General features: G+C 43.8%; 1 long non-coding RNA gene across 2 annotated transcripts in view; it reads left to right on the plus strand.

Moving 5' to 3' along the window:
- The window catches only part of LOC135101307 (uncharacterized), a 302592-nt gene that overhangs the window by 108607 nt on the left and 183985 nt on the right, over nt 1-10000 (plus strand). For both annotated transcript variants that reach the window (XR_010269191.1, XR_010269192.1), the window contains exon 4: nt 5937-5997. This is a non-coding gene — a long non-coding RNA (uncharacterized LOC135101307). The remainder of the gene's footprint in view (nt 1-5936; nt 5998-10000) is intronic.

A 10000-nucleotide genomic window follows, 5' to 3' on the forward strand; every position in this document is an offset into this window, starting at 1 on the left:
GTACAGCTCGGGAACACAGCTCACCAAATGCGCGGTGCTTCTTGAAGTGAAGATTATTTTTTTTTTATTAATAACTTAAATAGTCTTAAATTGCCTTGTTATCTTCATTACAGGCTGTCGATCGTTCTGAGTTTAAATAGTGTTAGTTTTGTCTCCAAATTCAGTTACTCTATAATAAAAAACGTGATGCAAACAGACAGAAAGAACTGTCCTTCTAATATGGATACCACTTCAGTTTTTAAAAGTAAATAAGAATTGGAGTAACTAGCAGTTACCTTTCAAGATATACGGTGTCGTCACGAACACTTTGTAAGCAAGTGTCCAAAGCTCCTGCAAACATTCTGAAACCATCACTGCTTTTGCACCGAGAATGGCACATAAGACAAAAAAACTGGGAACTGTTTTTCTTAATGGAAATATATTTAGCAAGAATATTGTACGAAATTGTGGAATGAGGCTTATTTTTCTAGGAATATAAGAATGAGAGCATAAAGAAATAAGAAGAAAGCTAAAGATCAGTTGATCTGGACATGGCAGCTCCAGAGCAAAACTTTACACATCTGCCATCTTCAGAATCGTAATGAAGTGTTGCCCTTTTGCCCCTGTGTCGCACGCCATGAGATTACTCCCCTGCAAGTAAGAGAAAGTGAAGGACGTCACCTTAATAACCATCATTAAATGCTAACCACCAACTGATGACCCAACGTTTATCGACCTACAACGACTTTATTACAAAAGGCTTCACTTCAGAGTCATACTTTAGATTGTGTGGAGGCGTGATGATTGCCAAAATAGCTACTTCATTGTTTTTCGGTAAGGGAGGCAGGCGAAAAAATTGAACGCTGCCGCTCACTGGTGACCTAAAATATATCTTCCCACACTGAATGTATTACATAAGGCAGCGCTAAAATCCCATAATTAGATGGTATGGCAGTGAGGTGAGATGATTGTCTGGCTAAGTACTTAATTGGAGGCACAGTAAACACAATTGGAAGCATTCTTAAGTATCCTTTTTGCATCATCCTCATCATTAAAAAGGCTTTCCTGCATCGCGTCTCGTCTTATCGTCTTATCGGAGGCATTTTTGAACCATACAATCTAAAGTCGACGAAAGCAGACTCTCAGCGACAGGAGCCTTGTAAATAGTGATGAGCTTGAAATTCTGATGATAGGATTTTACAATTTCACACACTGTAGTAATGGTAGACTCCTCAGATTTACAGGTAGGAATGATGGATTGATTTTATGTTTGTGAGTTAGGAAGACAGGCAGAGAACAAAAAAAAAAAAAAATGAAGTCCGCACATGATGTCGCTCCATAAGAATCAGAAATATAGGAATGGAAGTAGATAGCAAATTTAGTTTTTGATTGATTGATAGAAAATTTTTGACGTCACAGCAAAGGGGTAAGTAAAGTGAGGAAGTATACTTAATTGAAACACAGGAGTCACTTCTCATGCTACAGACGGAGGAGACTGGTAGATTAGTCTGTATGAAGGACTTGATGATTACACTGCCACAGGACAAATGCAGTGACCCTTGATGTATTAGCAGGTTGATGAGGAATGATGCAGACCTGTAACTGATGCTGCTGATGGTAATTCTCTCTCTCTCTCTCCTCTCTCTCCTCTCTCCTCTCTCTCTCTCTCTCTCTCTCCTCTCTCTCCTCTCTCTCTCTCTCTCTCTACTCTCTCTCTCTCTCTCTCTCTCTCTCTCTCTCTCTCTCTCTCTCTCTCTCTCTCTCTCTCTCTCTCTCTCTCTCCTCTCTCTCTCTCTCTCTCTCCCCCCCCCCCAGTATGAATCCCAGAATATTCATAAACTAGGGCAAGAATTTACCTCTCACTCTCACATTTCTGATAATTCCCGATTTCATTGCTTTTTGCCTGCAGTTCATCCAGTTTCTCTCCTCCACATCTGCTTTTCATCCTGGAGCACATTTTTTATTTTCCTGCGTTTTCTGAATCCAGCCTAAATCTGCCTGAACCTGCAATTCTTTGTGGTTCCGTCTCAGCTGTGTTTCCTTTCCATAGCGGGTCCTGTTACATCATTTTTGCCTTACTGCCCCTCAGCCTCCGCCCTTCCCCGCGCCGGCAAATAGCAGACAGTGACCCCGGGTGTGTGTGTGTGTGTGTGGGTGTGTGTGTGTGGCAACTGAAGGGCAGGATTCTTCATTGCCTCATCATTACAAACATTGATCTGATCCCGCCTCATTTCTGTCATGTTCAGGCGCTGTTTATTGTGTGATCAGGGATGGGCTGGCTGGCTGGCTGGCTGATGGACTGGCTGGCGGCGCTTCGGTGTATCGAAAAGTTATAAATCCAAGCAGCCGTGTTTGTGTTGAAAAACAGACTCACCCACGCAGCCACCCAGCGACGGCCACTGAATACCTGGTGCGTGAAGTAAAAAAAAAAAAAAAAAAAAAAAAAAAGCACGATTTTGTTTCCCTTCTGTAATTTCTCTCTCTCTCTCTCTCTCTCTCTCTCTCTCTCTCTCTCTCTCTCTCGTCTCTCTCTCTCTCTCTCTCTCTCTCTCACTCTCTCTCTCTCTCTCTCTCTCTCTCTCTCTCTCTCTCTCTCTCTCTCTCTCTCTCTCTCTCTCTCTCTCTCTCAGCGTGCGTGGTGTACATACCTACGCACTTATTTATTTTTTTTTCGTGTTTTGAGTCATATGTTGTGGTGGAGATAGTGGTGGCGGCGCTCTAGTGTAGAAGGTCTGTGCTGCTGCTGCCCTCTGCTCCTCACTTCGAAAGAGAGAGAGAGAAAGAGAGAGAGAGAGAGAGAGAGAGAGAGAGAGAGAGAGAGAGAGAGAGAGAGAGAATATCCAGCAGTATACGATCACCACGAGTATGGCTTTCTTTATATTCTCGTCATGAAGCATAAAAAAGCGACGCCCCACACACACAAATGAGCCGAGGAAGATTGGTGACATCGAATCCATCATTATTATTATTATTTCTCCCCAAACCTTTTTACCTCGGCTACTTTTTACAGGAGCCTCGCAACACCAGAACGCCACAACACCTCACAAAACCTCCCTTGTCTAGTCACTCCATCATGAACGAGTTCCACGCAGGAGGTCATTTCACGGGGTGCTCAGTCTGGCCCGTGTCGTGATAGAAAACTAGCCATTGTGATTGTGTATACCACCGGCATCTCGTTTTTTGTGCCTCGGTGGCGTACGTGACGGCGCGCAGAAAATGGGCTTCAGTGGCTCTTTAGACGTGAGAAAGGTGTTGATTTTCATACTTAAACTTTCAACCGGCGTCCGTATTGAACTGCCTCTCTCTCTCTCTCTCTCTCTTGGTCCCCTCTCTCCCCCCACCACGTCCCACTCCACCCCCACACGCTAACAAATAAAAATAATCAGAGTTGTATGTGCAGGGTCGGGCTGGGAGTCAACAACAAGCGACCTGGGTATAAATAACTCTAGAGGGTTTGTTCCCCGCATTACACTAGCTGGAAGGGGCTCCTAATGTTGTTGGTTATCTGCCGCCGCCGCCGCCGCCGCCGCCGCCGCCGCCGCTGTGTGTGTCTGAGGCTGCGACCTGTGACCTGTGTGTGAGAGACGCAGGGATCCCTCGACATGTGCTACACACACACAAACACACACACACACACACGCACACACGCACACACGCACATCGATTGTTTATTCGACTTGTTTGTCTTAAATTTTTTAGGACTTTAGAAAGAAACAACCAGTGGGTGTGTACGGGTATACATGGGTCTGTCTGTGTTGTGTGTGGTGTGTGTGTGTGTGTGTGTGTGTGTGTGTGTGTGTGTGTGTGTGTGTGTGTGTGTGTGTGTGTGTAGCGTGAAACTCCTGGTTGGTGGCTAAAGGAGAAGTAAATGAAATTGCACGTCGGCTTGCTCGGTGGTGTCAGCCGTGGCCGGGGGTCTGAACCCTGGGCTTATTAAGTTACTTATGCCGCCGCCGAGCTCTCGTCTCCCAGCTACTCTCTCTCTCTCTCTCCCTCTCTCTCTCTCTCTCTCTCTCTCTCTCTCTCTCTCTCTCTCTCTCTCTCTCTCTCTCTCTCCTCTCTCCTCTCTCTCTCCTCTCTCTCTCTCTCTCTCTCTCTCTCTCTCTCTCTCTCTCTCTCTCTCTCTCTCTCTCTCTCTCTCTCTCTCTCTCTCTCTCTCTCTCTCTCTCTCTCTCTCTCTCTCTCTCTCTCTCTCTCTCTCTCTCTCTCTCTCTCTCTCTCTCTCTCTCTCCCCCCTCATATTTTTCCTACTCTCCCCAGCTCCATCCATGTATTTTTTCCCGTACGAATCTTTCCATTTTCTTTACTTTCAACTTGTTTGTTTCCCTTTTCCATGTAGTTCCTTTATCCTTTCTTGTATTCCAGCACCGCTTTCTTGTATTCCACCATCGCCACCACGACCTTGTCATCTCACTCCATTTTTCCTCTCTCTTTCTCCTCGCTCTTCTGTTCCTCGCTTACTTGTAATCTTTATCCCATGTGTTGTTTTACCTGTGTTTGGTCTTGTATTTTCCCTTGTAGTTATTAATTTACACGTTTATTTTCCGAGTCACGCAAGCACTAGTCATTTTAACTTCCTCCTTTCTTTCGCTCTCTTTACGATGAGATATTCACCTTTTTGAACTAATGTTTTGTTTCCCCCTTTGGCGTTTGATGCTTGGGGCGCTTAAATTTTTCCTATTTTTTTCCTCAGGACGCAATTCTTTCTTACTTTGAAACGTTTGGAACCAGCAGCTTTTTGGAGGCCGAGCGATCTTTTTCTTTTTTTTTTTTCGTTTTTTTTTCTTTTACTTTTTTTTTCTATTTTTTATTCCTCTCTCTCTTTCTCTCTCTAAGCACATCGGATTTCAGTGGCTTTGCGTTCGTGTATATCTAACTTTAAACGTCCCAGTTAGTCCCTATTGTGTGATGCGGTGGTGTACTGTAGAGGAGGTTTGCTGCTTGCTCACCCTTACTCTTCGTGTGGGCGTTGAGCACTAATCACCTGTCGCCGCTGTGCCTTTTTTTCGTGACCAGCGGTGCACTGCTAGGTGAATGAGAGTCTTGGGTAGTGCTGAGATGGCTGTGTTGGTGGTGGTGGTGTTTCCTGGGAGGGCCAGTGTGTTAGTGCCTGGGTGTGTTTGGTGGTGTATGGTGCAGGAACGTATAGAAAGGGGATCACTTGATAGATTGATGGATGGACTGGTGAATGGATATAGATAGATAGATAGATAGATAGATAGATAGATAAATGGATGGATCGATGGATGGATGAATGGACTGATGGGTAGATAAATAGATGGAGAAATAGATGGATAAACAGATAGATAGATAGATAGACAGATAGATAGATGGCTAGATAGATTTATAGGTAGGTAGGTAGGTAGGTAGATAGGTAGACAGATAGATAGATGGATAAATCGATAAATAGATAGATACACAAACGATTCACTTACGTGTCTCTCTATATGTGTGTGTGTGTGTGTGTGTGTGTGTGTGTGTGTAGTGTGTGTGTGTGTGTGTGTGTGTGTGTGTGTGTGTGTGTGTGCTCAGACCGGCTTACTGAGGCTGAAATCTAGGTGGGGGCTTTGGCAGTATCGTATTGGAGGGATCGATGTGCATAGTTACGCCCAAGCCTGCCAGATTCCGATGGGCAAAACTGTGAGGAAATATTTGCACCGATTTGAGCCCTTGATAACTGAGCATGGTAAATAATACACGTGCGGCTTGACCTGCGTAATGAAGTGACCTGGTGGTGGTGGTGGTGGTGGTGGATCATGTATAAAGTTTCGTAGTTCTGTGTTTTTGTAGTGTAGAACCTTTAGATTTTTCTTTTTTTTGTTTTTATTTTTTTATTTATTCTTATCTTATTTATTTATTTGTTTATTTATTTTATTTATTTTTTTCAGTAAAGTAGTGATGTGTACGTTTCGTCCAGTCTTTTACTCCTCCTTTACTCCTGTTTCTCTTCCTGCCAGGACAAGCGATGCGCTGCTGTCGGTGCCTGGGTGACAGTTGCAGCGCCACTGGGGAGTATTGGTAAGTTCAGTGCTAGCCAGTGTGTTATCACGCAGGCATTTTTTGTGTTGAAGATGACAGGAAGTGTGTCTTATAGAGCGCGTTTGAAAGCTGCAGGGCACAACCTATGGGTATGTTAAGTTTGCTTTGAAATTCGTTGATAATAATATTGAGAATTGGTAATGATATTTTGTGTTTTAAATTCATGGGTAATAATATTAAGTTCATTTTGAAATTTAGTGATAATAATGTTGAGTTTGTGTTGAAATCCAGTGGTAATTAAGTAGCTTGGCCATTGAGGGTTGGGCACCGCGCCACGCTCCTTTCTTGTGCTGAAAGTTTTCCTTAGTCTACAGTCCTCTGATCTGGTGAGAATCTATCACTTGTCATGTTTTTCTTGAGACTGTTACCAAATCAGAGGACTTACAAATCGTTGAGAAATGCAGTACGCAATAAAGTGAGTGAAGTTAATTACTCGACAGCTGATCACGACAATACCTGATATTTGTTCATTGTTTTTTAACTGGTGAATTCGTCAGGATAAAGCTACGGTTACACTAGTTAGTGGGTAACCTTGGATCCAGTGATTGGGCTGGATTTCGTCCAAGGTTGGAGGATTTCGTGTGGACTCCAGGCGTAGGGTTGGCGGGAAGAGGCCTCCCGTGGAACCGTTTGGTTCCTTGCATTGGAGTCGCCTCCTAAGGAAAAAAAAAAAAAAAAAAAAAAAAAAATGCAGTATTCGTATTTGTGTTATCTTAAGAAATGATTATGAAAACATACCCAGTCCTAGTAGATTAAACATATAATTGCTGAGAATTGTCTTAGAATAGATATAGAATTTGTTAAATGTTAAAAACTCATCAATCAGAGAGACATTTGACTGCCACTGTGGTGTAAACATTTTCTTGATGTTTCCTGCACTTGTATACGTTCTTGTATTTTCTAGCCAACCACGGCTTCACCTAATGTTGCCTGGGTTTCTTTTTTTGCATCTTCAGTACAAAATCAGCTGCAAGGCTGGTATAGTGGGTCCACTCGGTGTTGGCTGTACCTGTCTGTGCTGTTACCACCTCTACCCTGGAGTGACCTGACCTGACCTGGGCCAGGAGAGCGCTGCTTTGGTGATTCACTTGTCAAAGACACATGGGCGGCAGCGCCGCACGGCCTAATATACGTTTTCAACTGTACCGGAAGATATACAGCGTCGTTGTTCCATCATCAGATCGAAAGCAATTCTTAAAAACCATGCAGTCGTATATAACAACTTATGATTTTGGAATAATTAAGGCAAAGGATTTCAGTGTGAGCGAGAAAGGGAGGATCGTCATACGCTCGTCGACAGTGACCGTGAAAGCAGTGTGGGAGAGGAACAATCAACACCCGACGCCAAGGATTCACGATAGCAGCAAGGCACAATTCCAGCGTAGTGTCTTCCATTATTGTCAGCATGCAGGAGCTCTGCTCTGCTTTTCCTTATGGGCTGTTGTTGTAGTTTTGACGCCTTAGGAAAGGCGAAAACATGAACATCTACAACGGTAAGGTTGCATTCGTCGGGGGTAGTCTAACGTTCAAGCTTACCATTGACTGGTAGTTTAAGGCTAGTACCTGCTGCACTCATGACAAACGTGTCAGTTCATGGTATTTGTGGCTCCTCCACAAATGATACCTAAACACACTGTGGAAGCCCCTGATATATACATCATTAGGTGAGGTGAGTGTAATTATGATGCCCAGAAGCAACTGACATACATTGTTAGGTGAAGTGAATGCAATGATGATTAATCTTTCACTCGCCGTCCTCATGGTTTGGTTTGCCTTCTCTTAACCACCGGGCCGATAATCCCTGGAAACTGCCTCGCGCATTGAGTCATTGTGCAGCAGCAAACAAACAATGGTGTACTGGGAAACTCGATCACGGGATTGTATCGGCGTAAAGATTAGCTAAGCCGGCCTGAGGTGTGCGTGGCTTAGGGCCCTAATCACAATGTTCCTTTGTGTTCCTTTGTGGCGTTTGGCAGTCACTTAGCGCGGGGTCATGCATCCTTTGTATAGCCGCCGCACACTCGCTGAATGACGGTCCTGGTAGTGGTGGCGGCGGTAATACACTCGTCACTCAGTGGATGGTTATTGTTTCGTGGCCTCCTCGTATTTTACACCCTCATGGCAAGTCTGGCGGGGACACTCACTCTTCATTGATGGATTTGATGACTTTTATCGTGGTTCAGTCAACATTATCTTGCTCTTTCTGCAGTAGTACATATGGGTTTTGTTTTGTGATGCACCTTTTGACGTTACTAATTTTCAACTCAGTACGACCTCTACTAACTTCTTTTTGAACGTTCTGCTTGCCATCTTCTTTGTCATCTATGTTACCTATATGTTACCTCTATTACCTTCCTTGCCATCTCTGTGTTACCTCTATGCTACTTTCCTTGTCATCTCTGTGTTACGTTCCTTTAGTTCTCTCAGTAGGACGTAAAATTATCCTCTGGTTATGTAGGTTCAATCCTTTGGTTCAGACTGTCAGAAGTAATTTTGAGCTGACAGGGCTTCGAGTGTAGCTACTTTTACGCTTTCTACTGTGTCATCACTTAGTCACACCAGTATTACCTTCCCATTTCTGTAACAGTATGAAAAAAAATGATCCACATATCATAGATTTCGTTTTGTGATACATTCGCGACCTACCAATACCACCGCCACGAATGTCTTTATATAATTTTTACTCAGTATCGTCGTTGAGTCAAGCCAGCGTTGCCTCTCTTTCCCTGCAGCAGTATGAACAAAAAAATACCCACGTTTTAGATTAAGTTCTGTGGTACACTCTTTTGCAGATATGTTATACAACTACAAATGTCTTTTTATACCCACTTTTATTATTATTATTATTATTATTATTATTATTATTATTATTATTATTATTATTATTATTATTATTATTATTATTATTATTATTATCATCATCATCGTTCAGTCATACCAGCATTAACACCTCTTTTTTTCCTGGACCAGCATTGTAGACATCTCGTTCAGTGACGGATCCTTTGGCAGAAGTAAGCAGTGAATCATGAACATCATCAGTGTTTCCTCTACGTACCTTCTAATTTTCATCATCATTCATTTGTAGCACCAGATCACCTTCCTTTAGCCACAACAATAAAAAAAAAAGGACAAAATTACACACACACGTTATGGATTCCGCTCTTGACGTAACTTGACTGAAGAAACACCGCACCAACACCATCACCATAACTTGAATAATCTGTCAATACTAATACTTTCCCTACACCACCCCTGAGCTGCAAGACACAACTAGTCAGCCTCACCTCCCCATGTGCCGTACATGCGTGGTGTTTGTCGCACGTACATTCTATCTTTCCATCGATTTGCTTCAGCGGAGGAACAACAAAGAGTAAGACAGCACAGGCGGGGATCAAAGAGAAGGCGCGAAGCAAAGGCCTTGTGAATAGAGGCGGCAGGAGGAGGAGGGGGAGGAGGAGGAGGAGGCAGCGAGGGCGACGGCAAGGAAGTGAAGGAGGGAGAAGGAGGAGGTGAAGGCGAGAAGAAACAGAAAAGAAACGTGGAAGAAGAGAAGGAGAAGAGCGAAGTGGAGGTAGGCAGGAAGAAAGAAGAAAGGGTAGGAAGTAGGAAACAAGTGGCAGAAAGCGGAGAGGAGGTCGAGAGAGAGAGAGAGAGAGAGAGAGAGAGAGAGAGAGAGAGAGAGAGAGAGAGAGAGAGAGAGAGAGAGAGAGAGAGAGAGAGAGAGTAAGGGCAAGTTTTCGCTGTTGGAGAGGAGAAGGTTCACGCACCAGTGTTTGGAAAAGGAAGTCGGGGGAATGCAAAAGAAAGACTACAACAGTGGTGGAGGCAGATAGAAAAGACCTACAGAGAGGAGAGAGAGACCCAGGGAAAGGAGAGGAAAATCAGGGAGAGACGCTAGGCTACGTATGGGGGGAGTGGAAGAAGAAAAGGAAAGGAGGATAAGGAAAAAGGAGGATGAAAATTCCGGCCATATTGGTGTAGG

This window comes from Scylla paramamosain, chromosome 1, assembly GCF_035594125.1.
Source record: "Scylla paramamosain isolate STU-SP2022 chromosome 1, ASM3559412v1, whole genome shotgun sequence".
Taxonomy (NCBI): Eukaryota; Metazoa; Arthropoda; class Malacostraca; order Decapoda; family Portunidae; genus Scylla; species Scylla paramamosain.